Below are 26,407 nucleotides of genomic sequence, written 5' to 3'. Positions count from 1 at the left end.
AGTTCAGAATTGCCTTTAGCATAGTATATTAGGCAGCAACTATTACTCAGTCAGAGAGTGGCAGATAGATAAACCCTTTAGGGAAAGCCGGAACTCCTTATGATAGGATTCAGGATCTTCTATGATCTTGGTTTCAACCTTCTTCCCAGCTTTGTCCTCTAGTATTTTTTTTTAATAAATTTATTTACTTATTTATTTTTGGCTGCATTGGGTCTTCATTGCTGCGCGCAGGCTTTCTCTAGTTGCGGCGAGCGGGGCTACTCCGTTGTGGTGTGCGGGCTTCTCATTGCAGCGGCTTCTCTTTGTTGCGGAGCATGGGCTCTAGGCGCGTGGGTTTCAGTAGTTGTGGCGCGCAGGCTCAGTAGTTGTGGTGCACAGGCTCCAGAGAGTAGCCTCAGTAGTTGTGGTGCACAGGCTTAGTTGTTCCGCGGCATGTGGGATCTTCCCGGACCACGGCTCGAACCCGTGTCCCCTGCATTGGCAGGCGGATTCTTAACCACTGTGCCGCCAGGGAAGTCCCTGTCCTCTAGTATTGATACATTCTTTCATATGTGCTCTGATCCAGCCACATGTACCATGAACTTCCATGCTTCTTTGACTCTGAGTTTATACTTTGTTCATGTTGTACCCTCAGCCAGAAATACTTTCTTTTCTCTTCCCTGTTGAGATGCCAGTCATCATTCAGGGCTCAGCCTAAACATTCCCTCTTGTGTAGCTTTTTTCAAGCCTTCATGCCAGATTTAGCCATTCTTGTCTACTTTAGCATTTTATTCTGCCTTATATTACATAATTGTTTATGTCTCTCCCCGACTCCTTAGTTTGCGTGTTCCCTGAATACAAGATCTGTCTTTTATTAATTTTTTTTTCTAACCTGCACAGCATCTAGTACATACTAGACTCCTAATTTTCAAAGAAAATTTAATCGAGTCTAGTCCATTCCCTTTGTTTTTCGGATGAGGAAACAGAGGCTTAGAGGAAGAGGTCAGGTGTTCATTCGGGGATTTGTTGAGTCTCAGATGTTTGAGACGTTGAGGCTGGAGTGAACAGCAGGTAATTGAGATGTGGTTGGGCTAGCAACGTGATTTAGAGAAGATGGAGGGGCAGAAGATGCAAACATCATGGAAGCCAGGGGAGAGAAAGAAGAAAAGGATTCTGTGAAATGCCTACTTTTGTGGGCAGAAGAAAAGACTCAGTGAAGCAAAAGTGGAAAGACACCCAAGAGAGGAAGGAGTTTCATGAAGCAGGTCCTCTATTGTCATGTGAGGCAAAGAGGTTGAGACCAAGGAGGACTTGAGAAAAGGCACTTGGAATTGGTGAGTACAGGCTGGTCCTGTGGGCAGCCGTCCACCCATTTCTAAATAGTTACCTTAGAAATGTTTGTGTGTGAAGAGTTGTGTGCACGGACGTTATGGCATCAGAGAAGACTGGGAAACAGCCTGCCAGTGGCAGAATGGTAAATCCAGCCAGTGGAGTATTGTGCAGCTTTTAAAAGGGAGGCTGATCTCTGTATTCCCTTTGAAAGATATTCACAGTATATTGTTAAAATTAAAAAAAAAAAGACAGGGCTTCCCTGGTGGCGCAGTGGTTGAGAGTCCACCTGCCGATTCAGGGGACACGGGTTCGTGCCCTGGTCCGGGAAGATCCCACATGCCGCAGAGCGGCTGGGCCTGTGAGCCATGGCTGCTGAGCCTGCGCGTCCGGAGCCTGTGCTCCACAATGGGAGAGGCCACAACAGTGAGAGGCCCGTGTACCGGTAAAAAAAAAAAAAAAAAAAAAGACAAACTGCAGAACAGTATGTATGATAGGAACCCATTTCCTAAGAAAACAAACCACAAGCCCTTGTATATGTGCGTGTTTCTGAGCACGTTGCAAAAGCCTAGAAGAATGTGTACCAGTACTGTTTACTCCTGAGTGATTAGGGAAAGGGGGGGGGACACGCTCACTTTATACTTAACACATTTCTGTATTGTTTGAATTTGGTGTGAGTACAAATTTCTTGAGTAATTAAGAAGAAATATTTTTGTAAAGAAAGAAAGGAGATGGTTGGCAGCCTGGGAGAGCAGTTAGTAGAAGAGAGTCAGCGGATGAAGGAAGCCGACTCACGAGAGAAGATCTGGCAACTGAGAAAGCATCATGTGTTTGGGAGGCTGTGCCCACAGGGGCCTTGCTGCCTGTGTGGCTGGCGGGAAAGGAGCTAGAGTAAGGCAGCAACCCTATGGCCAGGAGGTTCAGCTGAAAGGGGAGGGATCAAGTAGAAGAGTAGCAAGGTGGCCTAGAGGCAGGCGGAGGCTGATTAAGAAGGAATTAGAAAAGCAAACCAAAGTGGGCGTGTGTATATAAGGGGGGCAAGGGAGAGGATGGGGTCAGGGGAGAGACTGGCAGGGGGCCCAGCTGCAGTGGGAGCTGAGCACACTCATAGCTGTAAGGAAACATCCGCATGAGGCAAGGAGTAGCACAGTTAAGAAGGGACAAATTAAATATCAACTTGAGGAGTAGAGAAGCTTCCCCCAAAAGGATGAGATCTCAGGCCAGTTCAGCCTCCAGTAGAGTGCTTGGGGCAGAGGCTGGACTAGCTAATTACCTTCTCTGACTGACCGAGGGTTAAGAAAGCCCCTCTTTAAGTTTCGGTGGCCAAAAATGTTTTGGTAGTGGCACAGTCATCTTAATGGCTCAGAGAATAGTCTGCTGAGTGACCAAAATAGGATTTCTGTGGCTTTGCAGGCCTGCGAGTTGAGTTATCTGCTGGACCTGTCACTAAGCTTGGGACTAAAGGTGGAGCTGGAGAAGGCGGAGGCCAGGAGTCCTCAACCCTGGCTGCACCTACAGTCATTAAGCAAGCGTTTAAAAATACCAATACCGGGCTTCCCTGGTGGCGCAGTGGTTGAGAGTCCGCCTGCCGATGCAGGGGACGCGGGTTCGTGCCCCGGTCTGGGAGGATCCCGTGTGCCGCGGGGCGGCTGGGCCCGTGGGCCATGGCCGCTGGGCCTGCGCGTCCGGAGCCTGCGTGTCTGGAGCCTGTGCTCCGCGACGAGAGAGGCCACGGCAGTGAGAGGCCCGCGTACAGCAAAAAAATAAAAAATAAATAAAAAAATAAAAATACCAATACCTGTTCCCCTCACCCCTTCTTATCTAATTGTATGGGCTGGGGGCCTGGACACCAGCAACTTTTCAGGCTCCTCAAGTGATTTTAGTATGCAACTAGGATTAGAAGCCACAAGTGTAGAAGATGGGATTAAATGTGTTCTGAGCCTAGACTGGCCCTCGGAAGCTTGTGTGTTTGCGTGTGTGTGTGTGTGTGTGTGTGTGTATTTAACACTATTTCAATACACGTATTTTGTCCTGTGTATTCCCAAAGCCTGTGGGTGCATCACTAGTAAAGCGCTCGTCCCACTGTGTGCTAGTTAGTTGCTAGCCTATCGGGGGAGATCTAAGATCTAAGATGTAAAATTCAGGAGTTACTCAATAATAGTAACTGTGCTCACTGGGCCTCGCACTGGGTCAGGTTAACTGACTCACCCTGACTCATAAAGCTTATAGGACGAGTACCAGCACTAGGCCCAGGTCTGCCCCTTTTGCAGTACAGAGCAGAGTGCCTGGCACCTACGTGTTCAATCATTGTCACGTGAAGTGACAAGGAGCTTTGTTTTCTTGTGCAATGCTGCTTTTTATTAAAAGCCGGGGAATGGTAAAATCTGACATATTTGAAAAGTCTGGTGGGAGAGAGGCTTGCAAACTGCCTGGCATGTGAAAAGCTTATGATATGCCAGGCACTGTGCGGTGAATCTGTATCACTCAGCATCTATTATGCAATTACTCTGAGCCGAGCATCATACTTGGGACTGTGAGATACACAAGGAATATCAGATATGGTTTCTGCTCCCCAGGGAGCTTATTATCAAGGCTCATTTATGGTCTAATTACTGCATTTTTTTTATTTTATTTTTTTTGCGGTACGCGGGCCTCTCACTGTTGTGGCCTCTCCCGTTGCGGAGCACAGGCTCCGGACGCGCAGGCTCAGCGGCCATGGCTCACGGGCCCAGCCGCTCCGCGGCATGTGGGATCTTCCCAGACCAGGGCACGAACCCGTGTCCCCTGCATCGGCAGGCAGACTTTCAACCACTGCGCCACCAGGGAAGCCCCCAATTACTACATTTTTATGTGGAGAACTTACAACAGGAAAATGATAGAGGTCAGAGGGCCTTTGAAGATCCTGTAGTTCAAACCCTTCATTTTGCAGTGAGGAAAAGAAGCCCAGAGCGGGAAGCTACTCGCCCAAGGTCACACCACTTGGGATGGGGCAGAGCCAGGGCTGGCGTGCCGGGCTGTCTCTCTTCGAGGTCCTGTTACAGTGTTCTGTTGATCAGCTGAACGACAAGTGAACCTAATGGCCCATGTTAAAACTTTAACTAGAATTCCACTTTGTGCTTTATGCTCCCAGCTTCCTTATGGTTGAGGGAGGGGAGTTGCATTTTAGTCTTTCTTAAAACCTTGCCTGGAGAGGGCCAGCACTGGTTACCACTAGAATTATAGCTCAGGCCCAAGAGGCCTTAAAGATGGTACATTTTCCCTTTACTTAAACAGCCACTGACTCTAAGCCCTCTGTGTCTAATTATGGTACTTTTTCTACTCTTTCTAAGGGGCTTTCCCAAGCTTAGTAGGTTTATGCCTCAGTCACTCCTTTGTGTGTGTGTGTGTGTGTGTGTGTGTGTGTGTGTGTGTGTGTGTGTGAAGCTTACCTTAGAGGAAGGAGGTGTTATGTACGGTCCTGAGAATTAGTGCCGTGGGGCGGCTTCCTAGTGGTGACAGCGTCAGGCTGTTTCTTTTAGCCCCGTTTCCTGCCGGTTTCCAAGTCCAAAATTCAGTTCCAAGTCTGGGGCTTTCTATGAAGAGTCAGGTGTAATTCAAGGTAGAGATTCTGGGTTGCTCTTCCCCGAGCCCCTTCCCCACACAGACAGGGTTTAGGGAGCTGACAGCTCTGCCTTCCGCTGTGCCAGGTTGTGGTAATAGTCACAACTAATATTGATTGAGCGCCCTGTGGGATCAATGCTATTATTGGCATTTCTGTTTTACAGGTGAAGATAATAAGATTCAGAGAGGTTAGGTAACATGCCCGAGGTCATACAGCTAGAAAGTGGCCAAGCTAGGTCTGGACAGCTAGGTCTGCCTGACTCCAAGGCTGGTCTTGTTAACTATTAGGCTAGTAGAGTTTGCCATTTAAAGAGATTACCAATGACATTCTTCATATCGATGAAGAACTATCTGACAATTTTCTGCAAGCCCATTTAAAGAACTAGTCAGATGGGAAGAGTCCCATGTAGTCGAGTTCTGTTCCACGGTGGGGCAGACTGTATTGGGAGACCTGCCGGTCACCAGCACCGCAGGGTCAGGTAAGTCACTTCCCATCTCTGGGATTCACCTTCCACATCTGTAAATGAGAGTTGGACCAGATGATGTGTAAGATCCCTCCCAGCTCATACATTTAGTGACACTTGGGTTCATTTCTCACTTCCAGGCAGAATGGAAGTCAAGGAATTGGATGAGGGATAGAATGCATCAGAACTGTAAAAGTGGGGAGAATCTCAGAGTGCTCCCAGGAGCTTCCTGGATGGGTCAGTTAACCTCAGATGGCTTTATCATGCTTAGGCAGTTACACATTTGTTCTGGTTTTCCTCAGGAATTTATAAAGAAATAGTTTCTTTTTTTTTTTTGCGGTACGCGGGCCTCTCACTGTTGTGGCCTCTCCCGCTGTGGAGCACAGGCTCCGGACGCGCAGGCTCAGCGGCCACGGCTCACGGGCCCAGCCGCTCCGCGGCATGTGGGATCCTCCCAGACCGGGGCACGAACCCGCATCCCCTGCATCGGCAGGCGGACTCTCAACCACTGCACCACCAGGGAAGCCTGAAATAGTTTCTTTTCAGTTAGCTCCTTCCCCACATCAAAAATTACCAGCTTTCTTAAAGTGGCTGTTATTTAATTTCAGCCCTTCGTAGTCGCTGAAAGTATTTCTAAAGATCAAGTAAAGACTGAAAGGGTAGCAGGGCACCTAAATCTGGGGTGCTCGTATTTTATTGGTCTGGGTTAGAATTACTAGAATTTGTGTTCTGTTTTGCAAGAGGGCTTTGGGAGACGGTGGTTTCTAGAAGAGAAGCAATCTAAACAGAAGGTTGTACGTGCAACTTTTATCTCCCTTCAGAGTTTAAGAGCAGGTAGATCCGTAACTAGGTCTAGTGTTGTTGACCTTGCACTTATCTGTTTCGTCATCAAAAATCATCTTGGATTCAAGAACACTTAAGGTTAATCATCTATAAAACCTATGTGATGCTGCAGTTAGAATGGTAACTTTGATCTTAAAAAGTATTTTTATGTTATCCTTGGGGTGTGTGGGCACGTGTGTTCTTGAACCTGGGGGCTCTTATTTTGGATCGTACGGGTATATCAATCAGCTTGCATCAGGCAGGGCTGTGAGGGGCTGCCCCCAAAGCCAGGCTCTGGTCTCCTCTTCTGCCCATTAAGATTAGGTTCTGCCATTAGGAGGAGCAAAATTATTTACTTGGGGACAGGAAGGGGAAGCCCTGACAGGTGGGCTGTGACGGCACTGGTGATTGGTGCATAGTGTGGCACAGATGTTAGCCTTGTGCTCACTGGTTCCAGGACAAAGCCCTTGGGATATTCATCACTCGTGGGCCATCAAGTCGGTTAGCCTGGCAGTGTTGCCATACAGAAGGAGTTAGGGGCTTCCCTGGTGGCACAGGTTAAGAATCCGCCTGCCAGTTCAGGGGACACAGGTTCGAGCCCTGGTCCAGGAAGATCCCACATGCTACAGAAAAACGAAGCCCGTGTACCACAACTACAGAGCCCACATGCCACAACTACTGAAGCCCGTGCACCTAGAGCCCGTGCTCTGCAGCAAGAGAAGGCACTGCCGTGAGAAGCCCGCGCACTGCAATGAAGAGCAGCCCCCGCTCGCTACAACTAGAGAAAGCCCGCGCACAGCAACGAAGACTCAATGCAGCCAAAACTCAAAATGAATAAAATAAATAAATTTTAAAAAGATCTATTAAAAAAAACTACAGTAAGATACAGTGTCACTCATTAGAGTGAATAAAATCAAAAAAACTTACCAAAAAAAAAAGATATTATTAAGTTGAAAAAAAAAGGAGTTAAAAACCGGGTGGCATCAAAACCCAAGCTGCAGGCACATCGTATTCTTCAGCTACCAACCCAATTTTACGTTATTCATGATCACCTGGGTCTGCGTATGCTCATAGGAGTGTATGTTCCGGCCATGAATATCTTGGTTTTCAGAGAAAGAATGGGTAAAATGAGGCCACACAGGGGCAGTATTACTGTTTTTGTTTTTTAAAGAGTTACAAACATTAGTTTTAAAATTAATTAATTAATTTTTTGGCTGTGTTGGGTCTTTGTTGCTGTGTGCAGGCTTCCTCTAGTTGCAGCGAGCGGCGGGTACTCTTCGTTGCGGTGCGTGGACTTTTCATTGCGGTGGCTTCTCTTGTTGTGCAGCACGGGTTCTAGGTGCATGGGCTTCAGTAGTTGTGGCACGCAGGCTCAGTAGTTGTAGCGCACGGGCTTAGTTGCTCCCCAGCATGTGAGATCTTCTCAGACCAGGGCTTGAACCCGTGTCCCCTGCATTGGCAGGATTCTTAACCACTGTGCCACCAGGGAAGTCCCTTTCTGTGGGTTTTTAAAAAATATTGCTCAGTCATGCCACAGAGTGGCAGCAGCATTTTATATAAACACCAACTTGGATACCCTTCTGTTCTGCTGATTTTTCAGTCTTCTATTCACATAATGATTATTTGCATTCCCATTGGAATTGTGGTCTCTGGTGTCAGAAGGAGAATTGAAATCCACAGCTTCATATACGTAGTACCCACTTCCCTCCTTTCTTTCTTTCTCTACTAGCTTGGTGCAGGGCTTTGCAGACAGATCTGGGTTTGAAGCTAATTTCTGTCACTCATGAGCTCTGTGCTTTAAGTAAGTCACCTAATCACTGTCTCATTTGTAAAATGGGGCTAAGAATTCTATCCCCTCAGGTTATGGAAAGAATTTTAATGAGTTAATATTGGTGAAGCCCTGAGAAGAGTGCATGGAACATAATAGGTGCTCACAAAATATTAGTTACTGTCTATCCCCTTCGCCCCAAGAAGTGGAGCCAGTAACAAATAACAGCCTTTCTTCGAATATCTCCAGAAGCTCTCCTGGCATTAGTCTGCCCTAAGGGGCTGAGGTTTGCCTTGTCTTTTGATGATGAAGAGTAACCAACCAGAACTCTGGATTTCAACCTCACAGGAAGCTTGAAGTTGTTGACTTTTGCTGCCAGTTAAAAGAGTTGGGAAGATAGGGGTGGAAATCTCCAGAGAAAAAGTGTGTGCTTTTGCTAATTAAGCTGTAGACAGCAGGGTGTATGAGTAATGAGCTGTATGTTGCGTGTGGGAGTTCAGTGCCCAGCCTAAGGGACAACATGGGTGAGTTTCATTGGCTCCTATGACAGGTGGCTCCTTGATATTTTTACCCTTGAGATGTCTTGGAGTCCAATAGTTTGAACCTTGGGGCCCTTGATAACAGGCCTGTTAACTACTTCTTCACAGTGATAATAACAGCTTGCATTTATTTAGCTCTTACTTTGTTCCAGGCACCGGTTTAAGTGCTTTACATGTGTTAACTCATTTAATCCTCACAAGAAGTCTAAAAGGTAGGGCACAAAACAGCTAAATACTGAGAGCTTGCCAAAGTCTCACAGCTGGTGGTGGGACTGCTTTTAGAAACTAGGCAGTCTGACACCAGAACCAGGGCCTTCACCAACTCCCCTGTAAAGTCTCTAGTGTTTTTTTTTTTTCCTTTCTCTTTTGTAACTTACACGTTGTAATTGTTAGTTGCTGGTGTCCAGAAATGCAATTGATTTTTGCTCATTTTTTTTGTACCCAGCAACATTGCTGAATGCTTTTAAATTAATTATAATTAATTTATCTGAGGATTCTTTTGGGTTCTCTATGTTGGTAATCATAATCTACAACGAATGAGACTTTTGTCTCTTCCTTTGCAGTCATTTTATTTTTAATATCATTTTCTTTCTTTTTTTTTCTTGAATTATGTCTTGAACTATTCATTCTGTTCTGTTGTTTTAGTTTTCTTTTTTTTTTTAAACATCTTTATTGGAGTATAATTGCTTTACAATGGTGTGTTAGTTTCTGCTTTATAACAAAGTGAATCAGTTATACACATACATATGTTCCCATATCTCTTCCCTCTTGCGTCTCCCTCCCTCCCACCCTCCCTATCCCACCCCTCATTTTCTTGCCTTACCGTTCTGGTTAAGACCACTAGTATAATGTTCAATAGAAGTGGCAGTAGTGGGTACCCTTGTCTTTTCCCCTGTCTTAAAGGATATGCTTTCAGTGTTTCATGGGTAAGTATGGTGTTTGGTGTAAATTATTTTGGCATCTTTTATCAGACAATAGAAATTCCCTTCTATCCTGAGTTTGCTGAGTTGTGTTTTTTTGTTTCTTTTTTTTCGGTACACGGGCCTCTCACTGTCGTGGCCTCTCCCGTTGCGGAGCACAGGCTCCGGACGCGCAGGCTCAGCGGCCATGGCTCACGGGCCCAGCCGCTCCGCGGCATGTGGGATCTTCCCGGACCGGGGCACGAACCCGGGTTCCCTGCATCGGCAGGCGGACTCTCAACCACTGCGCCACCAGGGAAGCCCTGCTGAGTTGTTTTTTGTTAATCATGAATGGATGTTGCTTTTTATCAAAGGCTTTTCCTTCGTCTATTGAGATGATTATATTACTTTTGTTCTTTAATCTTTCACTGTGGTAAATTATGTTGATTTTCTAATATTAAACCAACTTTGCGTTCCTGAAATCGGATGGCCTCGACCATGATGCATTATCTTTCTTGTTCCTGGATATGGTTTGCTAGTATTTGATTTGGTGTTTTTACAACTATGTTCATGAATGAATATGGCTCTGGTTTTCCTCTCTCATACTGTCCCTGTCAGGTTTTGGTATTTATGCTAGCTTCATAAACTGGGTTGGGTAGTGCTTCCTCTTCTTTCTAAACTCTGGAATAGTTTGCATGAGATTGGAGTTATTTGTTTCTTGAATGCTTGCTAGAACTTGCCACTAAAACTATCAGGGCTTTGGTGTCTTCCTGTGGAAAGATTTTGGGCTGCTGATTCAGTTTCTTTCACGATGATAGGAATTTTCAAGTATTCTGTGTCTTCTTTAATTAGTGTTGGTAGTTTGTTTTTCTAAGAATGTGACCATTTTGCCTAAACTTTCATATTTATTGGTTAAAAATTGTTAATAGCCTCTTAACTATAAAAACTGCAGATATTAAAAAGATAATCCCCTTTTCATTCATAACATTACTTATTTTTGAAAAATCAATCTCAACAGAAATTTATAAGTTTTATTTACTATCTCTTGTAGGAAGCAGTTTGGGCTTTGTCCTCTCTATAGTGTGTTAGTCTTCTGTTTTGTTAATTTATGCTAATTTAAAAGATTGTTTTTTAAACCAATTTAAAATACTTTATTTTTTTATTTCTTATTTTTTTTTGCGGTACGCGGGCCTCTCACCGTTGTGGCCTCTCCCGTTGCGGAGCACAGGCTCCGGACGTGCAGGCTCAGCGGCCATGGCTCACGGGCCCAGCCATTCCGCGGCATGTGGGATCTTCCTGGACCAGGGCACGAACCCGTGTCCCCTGCATCGGCAGGCGGACTCTCAACCACTGCGCCACCAGGGAAGCCCTCTTTGAGTTTTATCTCTTGTTCTTTTTCTAACTTAAGTCGGATGCTTAGCTCATTTATTTTCAGACTTTATTTGACTATCTATACGCATTAAAGGCTAATAATTTTGAGCTACCTACTGCTTTAGCTAGATCCCACAGATTTTGGTATGTAGTACTTTGTTGTGTTGTTCACTTCCAAGTATGTTATAATTTCCATTGTGATTTCCTAACCCATGGGATGTTTCGAAGGATTTTTAAAAATTTTTCTAAACATTTCTAAAGTTATTTTGTCGCTGATTTCTAACTTAATAACACTGTGATCAGGGAGTGTGGTCTCTGTGGTCTGGTTCTTTGCAATTTGATGAGACTTGCTTTGTGGCCCAGCATGAGGCCAGTGTCCATTAGATCAACCTTTTTAATTTTGCTCCGCTTTGACAGCCTTACCCGATTTTTCATCTGCTTACTCTATCAATTGTTGGGAGAGTTTTCAAAATTGACCACCACAAAGGTGGATTTATCTAGTTCTTCTTTTAGTTCTGTCACCTTCTACTTTATATATTTTGAAGCTATGTTATTAGGGGTAGTAAGTTACTTTTTACATTTCTTTGTTAGGTCCATTGACCAAATGTTCAATATAGGCGTTCCCATTGCAGCTTAGTCTGTAGATTAGTAAGGGTGACTTGGTGAAAGCAGAAGCGTCCCTCTAGGTGGGCTGGGTAAATTGGATTTTGAGCTCCAGGGAAGAAAGACATTTAAAATCAGAATTGCACCTTCCCAGTTACAGAATTAAATTCTTAAAGCAACTTGACTTTGCCAAACAAAATTAACACCCTCATATCCTCAAGTGCCAGAGGCTTTTTGTCATCATCGAAACAGTTTTGAAAGCGGTATTCCTTTTGGGTTGGGCGAGAGGTTGGGAAGGAGAGCTTTATTTCTCTTGGGCCTTACAGACATTGCTATTGGTTGGTCAGACAGTTTTCAGACCCTTAGGCATTCTGCTTCTTATTGCCTAGCGTTTTCTGTGGGACCTGCTTCAAACCCCGTTAACCTCTCTGCCTTTTAGTTTCAGTGGTAATTATGTGGGTAGTACTCATTCCCCTTCCACTTGACAGAGGTGAGGTGTGCAGAAATTGAGATAATAGTTGTACAGGGATTCTAAATAATTAATCAGCTCCTCCGCTCACTCTGCAGAAGGAAAATCAAGTCTGTGGGAGACAAGCGCTCACGAGGACCAAGCAACAGAAATGATGGCAATGACTACACCTTTTATTAGATTTTCGAATAGAATCAGCCCACATGAAGCTGGAAGTCATACAGAGAGACAAATTACATTTGGTCACATTTGGGTGGGAATAGAACTTTTCAGCTCCAGCCCTTGAGCCGGTGTGGTTCTGTGAAATCTCATTTTCAGACTGTTAGGGCAGCCCCGTATTCCGATCGTATTTCTGAAATAAGCACTCTGAGCTGGTCCTCTTCACTCATGCCTCCTTCCCTCCCAGAGAGTTTCAAAGAAGGGGGAGCAGGTGAGCCAGTTAGGACCAACTTTCATTATTATTATCTTTTGATTATAGAAGTAACATGTGATTATAAATAAAAAACCTTAAAAACATAGGAATGGATAAAGAAAAAGGGAAATTTCCTGGGAATCCACCTCCTCAACCCCATTTTTTTCTTTTTAAAGTCTTTGGCTAATGTCAAAGAATCCCTCCTCCCCACCCTCTGGTCCTTTCCTTCCAATTTGCTTTTATTACCGAAGTTTAGTGCAAAAGAAATTTCAACCTAATTGTGGGGGCAGGGGTAAGGGGGGCTCTAGCTTCTACGGAATATGGCTGTATGAAATAAAGGCCAGGCCTTATGAACTGGATTTGGAAACACCAGTTATTCATCCTTATTTAAAAATGGATCAACTGTAAGGCAGGGAATAAGATTTTAGGTACCCACATCCTGATCTAGCTGTGTTTATGTGTCTTAGGGGGTGGGTGGACAAGAGGTATAGTCCAAATTAGACCATTTCTGAGAAACTGCTTTGTAAACGAACATGCTCTACAAATATGAGATTAGCACGAATGTTGTTGCTGCCTCTGGGAGGGGCAGTCTTGTGTGTTTATCTAAACAGTTAATATCTGTCAGTGGGCCATTGCACAAGCGACTAGCAAAATGGTATCCTGTGCCTCAGTTGTTCCTTCTATTTGCAATTCCAAAGCTGATTTAATCACTCTCAGCGGCTTAATATATACCTCATCAGTAGGGTAGAGAAGCAGAACTTGGCCTTAGAGGAGAAAGATCAGAACAAGTGTAACTTACTACTGATGTGCACAGTTAAATAACCCACTCGATGTAGGCAGTTGAAGAAGCATATAAGAAAGCGTCACCTAGTACTGCCTCAAATACAGTAAAGTGGGTGACAGCACTCTATAAACCGTAAAGCTGGGTAATAATGCAAAGGATTGTTGCCATCATGACTGGGGAGATTGGCTGTCACCCAGCGACTGTGATATGCTTCCAGGCAATTCCACAGGGGTCTTATAAGCCCCTTTCCTGTACAGGTGCTAGAAAGTGCCACAGCAATACAGGCTGCTGATGACTGTAAAAGCCAGGCAGCTAAATTTAATAAGACATTTGTCAAGAAGATGGCAGATAATGACCAATTTTTGGTAGACAGATAGTTGTCTGCAGAAATAAAGCCTGTATTGAACGATTTTGGAGTGGGAAGAAGCATTGCTATGACAACAAATTACTTATATTTGATTTAGAACAAGGAGAGCAGTGCAGCTTAATGGTTCAGAAAGCTCGTGAGGACGATTGTTGGCACCGGGTATATGTTAAAATGTGAAATGTTAAGTATGGTCTGTTAAATAATTGGTCACCTCAGTGCATTCTGTATCCAGTCTCTCTCATGAACCAATAAAATACAACGTAATTCAAATTTTAAAAAACTGCTAGCAGAGCTACATGCAAATGGTTCTGTTTTATAAAGTGTCCCAAATGAAATTCCCAACTTTAATTTGCTGAAATCCAAAAATTATCATGTGTTTAAAAGGGAAAAAAAAAAAAAAAAACAACAACCAAAACCCAGAGACCTATTTACTGTGTTTTTAATCGCATCCGGACCTGAAATTATGGTAGTTTGGAGTTTCTCATTCTGTAGATGATTAATCTTCTTTGTGATGGGTTGTGTGCTTATTTGCAAGGAAACTAGTCTTCAGACCATTACCATCCTTTCACTGTGTTCATTCCTGAGAGAATGTGTAAACAGTGGTTTGTATGAACTGGTTATTTGCAGTACATCTGGGGAAGTAGGCCTGAGGCAGGTGGTGAGGGCACAGAGAACCTGGAGAAAGCCTGTAGAAAGGAGACTTTCTCTTAGAGAAACAGGTCTTTCCTCTTTCTAAAGATAAAGTCAGGTGGACCATATTCCCTGGAGATAGGATTTAGAGCCTTGGCCACATTCTAAGGGTGGGTAGATCTAGGGACTTCTTAAGGACTCTTGAGACAGAAGCTTCTAATACTTTTTATTCTTTCCTTTTGTGCCTTTCCCTCCCCCTCCTCCCCCCCCCTTTACCCAATGTCATCTCCCTGTGTCCTTCTAGAAAAGAAAAGAAAAGTAAGAGACAGGAAAAAGCTTGGAAGATGGAGGACTGACTTCATGAATACAGGATTACCACCCTGAACTTTCAAACTGTCTCTCCAGGCAAAAGTCACAAATTTGCATATGGCCTCCGCCTTTCTGTCTCGGAAAAAATTTGATTGGTCATTACTACAGGGAAGAGACCATTTCATAGGGTTTATTCAGAGGAGGAAGTTTGAAAACAATGACAAGCCACACCTTAAGTTAACTTTCCCCTTTAAATGAGGAGTGGCCCAGAGTCACAGCTGCTGATGAATCAGACTTTGCCTGGCATACAGTTTAAATTCCATCCTCTTAAATGATCTGGTGTTCTGTGTTTTACTGGTGGACATCATGTCAGATCATGTCCTGTCCTCCTCAGAAACTTCTAGTGCTCCCAGTAACTTGTAGAATAAAATCTGAAGTTGTTAGCCTGTTCCTCTGGCCTTTCACAATGTGGAAATAGACATTTTAGGAAAAGATTGCAAACGTAATGCCTACTCATTTTAGAAAATTTTGAAGATACAAGGGTTGGCAGCCTTTTTGTGTAAAGGGCCAGATAGTAAATAATTTTGTCTTTGTCACTACTACTCAACTCTGCCTTTGTAGCACAGAATCAGCCACAGACATGACAATACAGAAGTAAACATGTGTGTTTGTGTTCCAATAAAACTATATACAAGTCAGTCAGTGGGTCAGATTTGGTTTGTGGGCCATAGTTTGCTGAGCCCTGGTATGGAGAATAAAAATCGCCCATAATCTTGTTACTAGAGTGTTAACATTTTTGCTTAACTTTCCTCTTTCTACTCATATTGGTTTTTTAAAATTTAATTAAATTGATTAATTAATTAATTAATTAATTTTTGGGGGGTGGTACCTGGGCCTCTCACCGTTGTGGCCTCTCCCGCTGCAGAGCACAGGCTCTGGACGCGCAGGCTCAGCGGCCATGGCCCACGGGCCCAGCCGCTCCGCGGCATGTGGGATCCTCCCGGACCGGGGCACAAACCCGCGTCCCCTGCATCGGCAGGCGGACTCTCAACCACTGCGCCACCAGGGAAGCCCTTAATTTATTTTTTATACAGCAGGTTCTTATTATCTATTTCATACACTGTAGTGTATATATGTCAATCCCAATCTCCCAGTTCAGCCCACCCCGCCTTCCCCCCTTGGTATCCATACGTTTGTTCTGTATGTCTGTCTCTGTTTTGCTTCGCAGATACGTTCATCTGTATCATTTTTCTAGATCCCACGTATAAGTGATATTATATGATATTTGTTTTTCTAGTTCTGACTTACTTCACTGTATATGACAGTCTCGAGTTCCATCCACGTATCTGCAGATGGCACAATTTTGTTCCTTTTTATGGCTGAGTAATATTCCATTGTATATATGTGCCACATCTTCTTTATCCATCCGTCAATGGGCATTTAGGTTGCTTCCATGACCTGGCTATTGTAACTAGTGCTGCAATGAACATTGGGGTGCATGTGTCTTTTGAATTATGGCTTTCTCTGGGTATATGCCTAGTGGTGGGATTGCTGGGTCATATGGTAATTCTATTTTTAGTTTTTTAAGGAACCTCCATACTGTTCTCCATAGTGGCTGTATCAATTTACATTCCCAGAAACAGTGTAAGAGGGTTCCCCTTTCTCCACACCCTCTCGGCATTTGTTGTTTGTAGATTTTCTGTTAATGCCTATTCTAACTGGTGTGAGGTGATAGCTCATTGTAGTTTTGATTTGCATTTCTCTAATAATTAGTGATGTTGAGCAGCTTTGCGTGTGCTTCTTGGCCATCTGTATGTCTTCTTTGGAGAAATGTCTATTTTGGTCTTCTGCCCATTTTTTGATTGGGTTGTTTGTTTTTCTGATATTGAGCTGCATGAGCTATTTATATATTTTGGAGATTAATCCCTTGTCCGTTGATTCGTTTGCAAATATTTTAACCATTCTGAGGGTTGTTTTTTTGTCTTGTTTGTGGTTTCTTTTGCTGTGCAAAAGCTTTGAAGTTTCATTAGGTCCCATTTGTCTATTTTTGTTTTTATTTCCATTACTCTATTAGGTGGGTCAAAAAACATCTTGCTGTGATTTATGTCAAAGAGTGTTCTTCCTGGGCTTCCCTGGTGGCGCAGTGGTTGAGAGTCCGCCTGTCGATGCAGGGGACACGGGTTCGTGCCCCGGTCGGGGAAGATCCCACATGCCGCGGAGAAGCTACGCCTGTGAGCCATGGCCGCTGAGCCTGCACGTTCGGAGCCTGTGCTCCGCAGCAGGAGAGGCCACAACGGTGAGAGGCCCGCGTACCGCAAAAAAAAAAAAAAAAAAAAAAAAAAAAAAAAAAAAGAGTGTTCTTTCTATGTTTTCCTCTAAGAGTTTTATAGTGTCTGGACTTACATTTTGTTCTCTAATCCATTTTGAGTTTATTTTTGTGTATGGTGTTAGGGAGTGTTCTAATTTCATTCTTTTGCATGTTGCTGTCCAGTTCTCCCAGCACCACTTATTGAAGATACTGTCTTTTCTCCATTGTATATCCTTGCCTCCTTTGTCATAGATTAGTTTACCATAGGTGCGTGGGTTTATCTCTGGGCTTTCCATCCTCTTCCACTGATCTATATTTCTGTTTTTGTGCCAGTACCATATTGTCTTGATTACTGTAGCTTTATAGTATAGTCAGAAGTAAGGGAGTCTGATTCCTCCAGCTCCATTGTTTGTTTTTGTTTTGTTTTTTTCTCAAGATTCCTTTGGCTATTCAGGGTCTTTTGTGTCTCCATACAAATTTTATGATTTTTTATTCTAGTTCTGTAAACAATGCCTTGGTAATTTGATAGGGATTTCATTGAATCTGTAGATTGCTTTGGGTGGCATAGTCATTTTCACAATATTGATTCTTCCAGTCCAAGAACATGGTATATCTCTCCATCTGTCTGTGTCACCTTTGATTTCTTTCATCAGTGTCTTATAGTTTTCTGAGTAGAGGTCTTGTACCTCCTTACGTAGGTTTATTCCTAGGTATTTTATTCTTTTTGTTGCAATGGTGAATGGGATTGTTTCCTTAATTTGTCTTTCTGATTTTTTGTTGTTAGTGTATAGGAATGCCAGAGATTTCTGTGCATTAATTTTGTGTCCTGCAACTCTACCAAATTAATTGATTAGTAGTTTTCTGTTGGCATCTTTAGGTTTATCTATGTATATTATCATGTCATCTGCAAACAGTGACAGTTTTACTTCTTCTTTTCCAGTTTGTATTCCTTTTATTTCCTTTTCTTCTCTGGTTGCCGTGGCTAGGACTTCCAAAACTATGTTGAATAAGGTGGCAAGAGTGGACATCCTTGTCTAGTTCCTCATCTTAGAGGAAATGCTTTCAGTTTTTCACCATTGAGAATGATGTTTGCTGTGGGTTTGTCATATATGGCCTTTATTATGTTGAGGTAGGTTCCCTCTATGCCCACTTTCTGGAGAGTTTTTATCGTAAACGGGTGTTGTATTTTTTCCAAAGCCTTTTCTGCATCTATTGAGGTGATCATATGGTTTTTATTCTTCAATTTGTTGATATGGTGTATCACATTGATTGATTTGTGTATATTGAAGAATGCTTGCATCCCTGAGATAAATCCCACTTGATCATGGTGTAAGATCCTTTTAATGTGTTGTTGCATTCTGTTTCCTAGTATTTTGCTGAGGATTTTTGCATCTATATTCATCAGTGATATTGGTCTGCAATTTTCTTTTTTTGTAGTATCTTTGTCTGGTTTTGGTATCAGGGTGATGGTGGCCTCATAGAATGAGTTTGGGAGTGTTCCTTCCTCTGCAATTTTTTGGAAGAGTTTGAGAAGGATAGGTGTTAGCTCTTCTCTAAATGTTTGATAGAATTCACCTGTGAAGCCATCTGGTCCTGGACTTTTGTTTGTTGGAAGATTTCTAATCACAGTTTTAATTTCATTACTTGTGATTGGTCTGTTAATATTTTCTATTTCTTCCTGGTTCAGTCTTGGAAGGTTATACCTTTCTAAGGCTTTGTCCATTTCTTCCAGGTTGTCCATTTTATTGGCATAGAAGTGGCTTGTAGTAGTCTCTTATGATACTTTGTATTTCTGTGGTGTCTGTTGTAACTTCTCCTTTTTCATTTCTAATTTTGTTGATTTGAGTCCTCTCCCTCTTTTTCTTGATGAGTCTGGCTGAAGGTTTATTAGTGTTGTTTATCTTCTTGAACCAGCTTTTGGTTTTATTGACTTTGCTATTGTTTTCTTTGTTTCTATTTCATTTATTTCTGCTCTGATCTTTATGATTTCTTTCCTTCTACTAACTTTGGATTTTGTTTGTCCTTCTTACTCTTATTCCTTTAGGTGTAATGTTAGATTGTTTATTTGATATTTTTCTTGTTTCTTGAAGTTGGACTGTATTGCTATGACTTCCCTCTTAGAACTGCTTTTGCTGCATCCCATAGGTTTTGGTTTGTCGTGTTTTCATTGTCATTTGTCTCTAGGTATTTCTTCATTTCCTCTTTGATTTCTTCATTGATCTCTTGGTTATTTAGTAACGTATTGTTTAGCCTCCATGTGTTTGTGTTTTTTACATTTTTTTCACTCCAGTTAATTTCTTTTTATTTTTTTAAATAAATTTATTTATTTTATTTTATTTATTTATTTTCAGCTGCATTGTGTCTTCATTGCTGTGCACGGGCTCTCTCTAGTTGCGGCGAGCGGGGGCCCCTCTTCCTTGTGGTGCACGGGCTTCTCGTGGTGGCTTCTCTTGTTGTGGAGCATGGGCTCTAGGTGCACGGGCTTCCAGAAGTTGTGGCCCGCCGGCTCAGTAGTTGTGGCCCGCGGGCTCTAGGGTGCAGGCTCAGTTGTTGTGATGCACGGGCTTAGTTGCTCTGTGGCATGTGAGATCTTCCCGGACCAGGGCTCGAACCTGTGTCCCCTGCATTGGTAGGCAGATTCTTAACCACTGCACCATCCGGGAAGTCCCTCTGTAATAGATTGCTAAACTCATAGCGTTGTGGTCGGAAAAGGTGCTTGATATCATTTCAATTTTAAGTTTACTGAGGCTTGATTTGTGACCCAAGGTGTGATCTATACTGGAGAATGTTCCATGTGCACTTGAGAAGAAAGTGTAATCTGCTGTTTTTGGATGGAATGTCCTATAAATATCAATTAAATCTATCTGGTCTACTGTGTCATTTAAAGCTTGTGTTTCCTTATTGTCTGTCTAGATGATCTGTCCATTGGTGTAAGTGAGGTGTTAAAGTCCCCCAGTATTATTGTGTTAATGTCGATTTCCTCTTTTATATCTGTTAGCAGTTGTCTTATGTATTGAGGTGCTCCTATGTTGGGTGCATATACATTTATAATTGTTATATCTTCTTCTTGGATTGATCCCTTGATCCTTATGTAGTGTCCTTCTTTGTTTCTTGTAATAGTCTTTATTTTAAAGTGTATTCTGTCTCATATGAGAATTGCTACTCCAGCTTTCTTTTGATTTCCATTTGCATGGAATATCTTTTTCCATCCCCTCACTTTCAGTCTTTATGTGTCCCTAGGTCTGAAGTGGGTCTCTTGTAGACAGCATATATAAGGGTCTTTTTTTGGTATCCATTCAGCGAGCCTGTTTCTTTTGGTTGGAGCATTTAATCCATTCACATTTAAGGTAATTATTGATATGTATGTTCCTATTACCATTTTTTAATTGTTTTGGGTTTGTTTTAATAGGTCCTTTTCTTCTCTTGTGTTTCCCACTTAGAGGAGTTCCTGTAGCATTTGTTGTAGAGCTGGTATGGTAGTGCTGAATTCTCTTAGCTTTTGCTTGTCTGTAAAGCTTTTGATTTCTCCATCAACTCTGAATGAGATCTTTGCTGGGTATAGTAATCTTGGTTGTAGGTTCTTCCCTTTCATCACTTTAAATATATCTTGCCACTCCCTTCTGGCTTGTAGAGTTTCTGTTGAGAAATCAGCTGTTAACCTTATGGGAGTTCCCTTGCATGTTATTTGTCGTTTTTCCCTTGTTGCTTTTAATAATTTTTCTTTGTCTTTAATTTTGTCAATTTGATTACTATGTATCTCGGCGTGTTTCTCCTTGGGTTTATTCTGTATGGGACTCTCTGCGCTTCCTGGGCTTGGGTGGCTATTTCCTTTCCCATGTTAGGGAAGTTTTCTACTCTAACCTCTTCAAATATTTTCTCGGGTTCTTTCTCTCTCTCTTCTCCTTCTGGGACCCCTATAATGCAAATGTTGTTGCGTTTAATATTGTCCCAGAGGTCTCTTAGGCTGACTTCATTTCTTTTCATTCTTTTTTCTTTATTCTGTTCCACAGCAGTGAATTCCACCCTTCTGTCTTCTAGGTCACTTATCCATTCTTCTCCCTCAGTTATTCTTCTATTGATTCCTTCTAGTGTATTTTCCATTTCAGTTATTGTATTTTTCATCTCCGTTTGTTCTTTAATTCTTCTAGGTGTGTGTTAAACCTTTCTTACATCTTCTTGATCTTTGCCTCCATTCTTTTTCTGAGGTCCTGTATCATCTTCACTATCATTATTCGGAATTCTTTTTCTGGAAAGTTGCCTATCTCCACTTCATTTAGTTGTTTTTCTGGCGTTTTATCTTGTTCATTCATCTGGTACAAAGTTCTATGCCTTTTCATTTTGTCTGTCTTTCTGTGAATGTGGTTTTCCTTCCACAGGCTGCAGAATTGTAGTTCTTCTTGCTTCTGCTGTCTGCCTCCTGGTGGATGAGGCTATCGACTACTCATATTGTTTTACATGGTTGTGACTATGTTTTGTATACTACCAAACTTATACCCTGATTATTTTTTCACATAACATTCTCATAAACATTTTCCATGTCATTTAAAACTTGTCAGAAATATAATTCTTAATGGCTATATCAAACTCCATTCTATAACTAGATCATAATTTACTTAATCATTGCCTATTATTTTCTTAGTTATAAATAACGTTGCAAAAAACTGCTTTGTGCATAAATCTCTGTATTTCAGATTATTTTGTAGGACATTTTCCTTCTTGCGAAATTGTTGGATCGGGGGTATGAATGTTTTTAAGGAGCTTCATATGGGCTTTTCAAAAAAAGTAGTACCCATTTACTTCCCACCAGCAGTGTCGAAGAGACCCCATTTCACCTTGTCCTTGCCAACAGAAATTCTCACTAAAGCAAAATCTTTGTGAAAATGGAATCTAAGTTAATGTATTCTTTGATTATTAGGGTGCTCAGGGAAAATTTCAAAGAATTGTTGATTAGCTGTCATATTTCTTCCTTTGCTCACTCGGCCATAAATGTACCCTGGGCTCTAACTCGCTCCCCCTTTTGCTTATGCAGTTTTCTCCTTTCATCCTCTGAGCTCCTTTTCAAAATTGTAGTCATCCTTTAGGGCCCAACCCAGATCTGAAATCATCTCTCTGTCCATGCAGTCCTCCCTTGTTCCTCCCATTCATTTGATCTCTCTGCCCCATAGTCCCCCTCTTATGGCCTTTATCCCTTTCTGCCTCCTGTAGTTTTCTGTATATGAACTTTCTTCCCAGGGCAGGGACTGGGTCATGTGCTCTGTACTGGCTTCCAGAACCTAGCAAAGAGCTTAGGATACAGAGGCCTGACTAGTCTATGAATGCTTTGTTGAAGGTTTCCTGAGGTCTGCTACATGTGACTTTAAAAAAAAAAAAAAAGATGTTGTAATTACCTGCGATGTTTACAGAGCTGGTTGGGATCAGTAATAAGAATGTTTTCCTGGTTACTTAAGATGGGCTGTATCCCTAAGTCCTATGCATTCCTTTATGTTAAATCTGGATCCTCAAGTTTTCCAAGGGGTGGTAAGCAACAATTTTCACACACATTAGGCTACTCCTCTCTTGCATGTATAGTGTAGTACTGCACTATCGAATAGACGTTTCCATGATGATGGAAATGTTTTATATTTGTATTCTCCAATAGAGTAGCCACTAGCCAGGTGCAACTACTGTGCCCTTGACACGTTGTTGCTGCAACTGAGGAACTGATTTTTTTGTTTCATTTAATTTTTTTAGTAAGGTGTCTTCTAAAAATTTATTTATTTTAAAAATTTTATTTATTTTTGGCTGCTTTGGGTCTTCGTTGCTGTGTGTAGGCTTTCTCTAGTTGCGGTGAGCGGGGGCTACTCTTCGTTGCAGTGCATGGACTTCTTATTGTGGTGGCTTCTCGTTGCAGAGCACGAGCTCTAGGCACACAGGCTTCAGTAGTTGTGGCACGCAGGCTCAGTAGTTGTGGCTCACGGGCTCTAGAGCACAGGCTCAGTAGTTGTGGCACACGGGCTTAGTTGCATGTGGGATCTTCCCAGACCGGGGCTCAAATCCGTGTCCCCTGCAGGAAGATTCTTAACCACTGCACCACCAGGGAAGTCCCTTATTTAATTTTAAGTACTTTAAATTGAAATAGCCACGGGTAATAGTGGTTACCATATTGGAAAGTGCAGGATCTTACAAAATATTTGAAGGTACAGTCCCTTTTTTGTATGGGCAAGAGAAGCTCCGTGTTTATAGTAATCTAACGTAATCTTGACGTTGTGGCTGTCCAGAATTCTGGTGAGGCAGCCCAGATCCTGATAGAACTGTGGTGAGAGAAGAGGCTGTGAGTTTGGTTCATGGAAGCTGCCTCCAGTGGCAGATCTGTGTTGGGAGAGGAGGGAGATGGCGCCAGATTGGTATAGAGTGGAGGCAGAGCGTGACGAGCTGGAACATCCAGAGGAGACATGTGGACTTGATATGGTCGGTAATAGGGAGCCATTAACAATTCATGAGAAGAGGAGAGCCGGGAGGGAGTGGTGTTGCAAGGTCGCCTCTGCCAGGGGCATGCAAGCTACTGGGAGAGGATGTGAGTTACTAGCTCCTCCTTTATTGGGTAGGGCTGGGCAGTAATGATTCACCAAAGCCCTCAAAACCCAGTCCCATCAGAAAACAAAAATGATTTATTTTTGCATTAGCTTCCAGTTATTGTGTGCCTTCCTGTGGCTCAGATCCACGCCAGCATCTAGCAAGGAAGGCTCGGAGCTGGGAGGTGGGAGAGAAAGGCCGCCTGTGTGGTCCTGGTGCCTTGGAAGGTGTGTCTTGGATGGCTCCCGGAGCCTTCAAAACAACCTGGCAGCCCACTCATTCTGTTCCCACTGGCCCGCTTCCTTTAAGGACCAGTGGAAAATTTCTCATGTTTTTTTGTTAGAATATTTCGAATCTCATTGCTTTCCCCCCTCCCTACTTTTCAGTTCGGCTGAACATTTGTGTTTCTTCCTTCTGTCTGCTCCTTTTGGTCCTACCGTGTCCCTGACTACTTTGCTTATATTTTCATAACCCTGTCCTGACTTTAGCACACAGGCTTGATGATTGGCTGGCACTGTTCTAAAGATCTGCCTCTGGACTCATTTTTAGGGAAAGGAAAACCACTGTCAAAAGGACTCTGCCTCTTCACACTCGCCGTTGTGCCCAGCTAAGGCAACCGTTCTCATCTGCCTCCCAACCTCCAGACCCAGCTTGGCCCAGGGACACAGCCTAGCTCAGAAACACCCTCTCTTTAGGGAAAAGGTGGTTTAACAAAGTCAAACCCACAAGCCTGCAGAAACCATTGACCTGAGCGGGCCCTGGAGATGTCTGACAGTTAAATCTCCGTGTGTCATCAGGCCTTGCTACTGAGACCAGAGTGCCCTGTCCACGTCATTCCCGCAAACAGGGGCTAGTTGCTGAGAGTAAAGGTGGTCTGGATGCGCCTCAGCTCACCTCCTGCTCTTGAGTTACAGCTAGAATAACTGTGAGTACCACTCCCCTCGGCAGAGGAAAGCGGCTTCCTCATAGTTGCCCGATTAAAGGAAAGAGTTGAGCTACACAATGTAAGATTTTTGCAAAGATCGATGGTCTTTTAATGGTTTCTATCCTGATCACGGAGCTGGTATAGTTTACGAGTGAAGAGCATGGATTCTTGTAACACGCATTTACTGAGAATGTGCTGTTTGCCAAGTAATTCTGCTTGGTACTAGAATCTGACACTAGTGGGTTAGAATTTGGGTTCTGCCAGTTGTTAGCTATTTGAGCTTAGGTGAGTTTAACTTCTTTGAACTTCCGTTTACCTGCCTGTAAAATGGGAGTAATAATGCTTATTACCTTGTATGGTTGTTGTAAGGATTAGAGAGTATCTGTACAGTACAGTTGCTGGGACCTAGTAAGGACTCAATAAAAGGTAACTGTTGTTATTATTAAGGTGTCCATTTCAGTTTGTAATAACCTCAAGGTTAAGCCTGTTGATCCAACATCCTTTCTCCTCATCCTTCAGCATCCTGGCTTTTGCCTTTCTGAAGCTACATACTCAGAATAAGAGGCATTGGGTGTGGTGGATTTAATATGATTTTCTTGATGGAAAGAAGGTTCCTAGGTACCAGATGACTGAGCTGGGGAAAGCTCTAGAGTTGCCTTCGAGTAACTGCACAAAGTAGAGGCCACTTTCCCAGGAAGTTGAATGGGTGGGTGGATAGGGGATATTGTTTTTGAGTCAGGGACACCTTTTGTTCCATATTTGCGTGGTCATGGTCTCCCCACCTTAGGATGCTCTGTTGGTTTGGCTTTAAGGAAAGCTTTCCAGTTGACCTCTTAATCTTCAGAAATAACACTGGAAGTCACGTAGGCTATCACCTCCCACAGAAAACTATGCAGAGTTGTGTTCTAGGGGTTCAGTGGGTCTAGATTTTGGTTTTCTGTACTATCTGGGTCAAACTTTCTGAGAGTGATACACCTGGTGTGTGGATGAGTGGCCAGGTGTGCTTCAGAGGTTGAGGGTTGTGTAAGAGTAACACTGAAATCCCTCAGCAAGACTGAGGAGTTGTCCACATCTACTGCCCTAATGGGGGACCCTAGCGAACAGAAACAGGACTGGATCATTGCCACCAGCTCGGAGATATATTCACAGATACCAAAATTAAATGTTAAGAGGACATCCCTCTAAGAGCTACAAATGTCCTCTCCTTCAAATTTATTCATCTCTGTTGCTGTCTCTTCTGTAAGAATGAAAAAAAACTGCTCGTGACACAAATCTTTATGTTAAGTCCTGCTTCACGTGCAGAGGGGCAGCTTGCAAAAGTAAGGACTTCAAAAAAAAAAAGTAAGGACTTCCACAGATACCATTTAGAAAAAATCCTTTGGTAATGTGAATTATAACCTTTGAATTTCTTGGTTGTGAAATCTGGATTTTTAATGTATTGGGTTTGCTTCAAGCAGTTTGCTTATGCTTTAGGCTACAACCTCCTTTTAGTGAAACGACGAGGTATGTCCCCTTTATAAAATACTCAGGGAAATGGAACCACGTCATGGTCCCCGTTGATCTAGGTCCCTAGAGACTTAAGACCTCAGAGCTGTAACTGCAACTGTTAGTTCTGTTAGAATGTGACTTCCCAGCAGCCTTCATCTGTCTGTATTTTAAGGAGTTGTCTACAGTCACTTCATGATGACAGAATACAGGGTAATATAATTAAAAAGAAAAGAAAAAGAACAGAATGAAGCCTCTACTTCTTTCTGCTGGTCTTTGCCTTCTCTTGTTTCACTGAACCTCCCTCCCTCTACGCTCAGCCATCCTCTGAGGTTACCTACTGGTTGGGCTCATAACCACGTTGCCTCTGAGGCTAGTGGACATGCCCAAACACTGATATTTGGGTCCTAACTTTCAGCTCGATTTAAAGAGTTGCTATTGTTGAATGGCATCTTTTTTTCCTGGATCTTTATGGTAAAGTTTGACCCTTTGGATAAAACACCTAGGTGAGCAATGGATTAAATGGGAAATCTTTCCATGAAACAAATTCATTTAATAGTATTACCTTGTATGACAGATGGTAACTAGACTTATCATGCTGATCCTTTTGTGATGTATCAAAATATCGAATCACTATGTTGTCAATTGAAACTAACATAATATTGTAAGTCAGTTGTACTTCAATTTTAAAAAAGTAGTATTACATTGTAAACAAGTAACAAACATGAACAGCTTCCATCCCCTCACCCCTGCTAGCCGTACGGCCTGAATGGGAAAGTTGATCAGTTTTTT

At 42.8% G+C, this 26,407-nt stretch overlaps 1 protein-coding gene across 26 annotated transcripts in view; it reads left to right on the top strand.

The window, feature by feature from the left end:
• Window positions 1-26,407, top strand: part of TMEM164 (transmembrane protein 164) — a 161,407-nt gene that overhangs the window by 16,213 nt on the left and 118,787 nt on the right. The window contains exon 1 of one of the 26 annotated variants that reach the window (XM_060137764.1): window positions 1,049-1,313. The exons of 24 other annotated variants lie outside the window; for them this stretch is intronic. The gene's annotated coding sequence lies outside the window, so the exon portion shown is untranslated. Of the gene's footprint in view, window positions 1-1,048; window positions 1,314-26,407 lie in introns of those variants that run through there. One more of the 26 variants, XM_060137754.1, reaches the window with a different exon arrangement.

This window comes from Lagenorhynchus albirostris, chromosome X (genome assembly GCF_949774975.1).
Source record: "Lagenorhynchus albirostris chromosome X, mLagAlb1.1, whole genome shotgun sequence".
Classification (NCBI taxonomy): Eukaryota; Metazoa; Chordata; class Mammalia; order Artiodactyla; family Delphinidae; genus Lagenorhynchus; species Lagenorhynchus albirostris.
Note: the sequence above shows the minus strand (reverse complement) of the source record. Positions and strands in the feature narration are given on the sequence as shown.